We start from the raw sequence: 1,401 nt of genomic DNA on the forward strand, positions 1-1,401 counted from the left end.
TATATATGCAAGTACATATATAGTATATATTAGTAATTCAAGATTGAATTATTTAAAGCAACGAAGATCCAGTTCCGACCGTAATAGGCAGTTACATTTCTAGTATTTATTATACATTTATTACATGTTTATTACGATATAAATAAATTATTTGAATTAAACATCGCGTTTCTTGTACAAATATAAATAATATTAATGAAGAACAAGTAGAAAATAGGGAAACAGTTATGTTAATAAAAAAAATAATTAAATGTTCTTTCTAATAAATAACAAAATTTTAGTATTTCATGTTCAGTAGTAAAATTGTTGAACCTGAAATATGATATATGGCTATATGCAATATAAGTATCAGGGATAGAAATTTTTACTTTTTATAATTTATTATATTGATTTGGCAATAACATTGCAACTTTTTATGATGGTAACAATAACTAATTAAAAGCTAAGATTGGGAAGGTTACTTTTAAAAAGTAATTTGTCACTACGGATTATTTATTGAAACAAGTAACTTACTATGTTTGTTGTAACGCGTTCAAACATTACTTTAATTGTTATTTTAACTGGTTATAAATTGTGAATATCTTTTTCCTAATAAATAACACGTGATGACAACGAGTTCTTTTTTAAAATATCTTTTTCTCAATATTTAGTTTTTAATTAATCATAAAACATTGCACTGTCATTATCAAATCCTTATCATAACATGTAACGATTAAAGTAACGGCATTACTTACTTTCCATCAATATAATGAAATATACATCCATATACATATATTCCATTCAAAAATAACGGTTTTCACACAATTATGAGTAATATAAATGTAACGTTAAGTACAAATAAACATTTTACAACTTTTCAATTTTTTCATACTATATATGAATAAAGATCCATTAATTACTTTGACATTAACAGATCATATTTTGGCTCTTTCTTTTCCTAGAAATGAGACAGATCGCACTTTGGATCTTTCTCTACGCAGAGATGTACAAGATGATGTTTCGGATCTTTCAGTCCATGATATAGATATAGAAGAATGTTTATCATTTTCTAGCCAATCATCATCTGTAGCATCTTTTGACATACACTTTTGCAAAGAAGTTTTCGATCTTTTTACGAAGGAATAACTTATGATACATTATTTGAATTAATGATATTAATTATTGATAATGTATGAACGAGCTGAATATTATGAAAGGTTTAATTTTTAGTTCAAATCTACTTTTGTGACTCGTGTAATATTACACAAGATACTATAATAATTCTTCTAGGCGTAATTTTGCAAATATTTTATATTAATAAATTATCTAAATTAAGTGTTAAGTGGTACTTATATATTCGACATGTAATTTGAGCTGAATGGATATTATCTTAAGTACAATTTATGAGACATACACATGAAA

The sequence above is a fragment of the Trachymyrmex cornetzi genome, unplaced genomic scaffold (assembly GCF_001594075.2).
Source record: "Trachymyrmex cornetzi isolate Tcor2-1 unplaced genomic scaffold, Tcor1.1 scaffold416, whole genome shotgun sequence".
Classification (NCBI taxonomy): domain Eukaryota; kingdom Metazoa; phylum Arthropoda; class Insecta; order Hymenoptera; family Formicidae; genus Trachymyrmex; species Trachymyrmex cornetzi.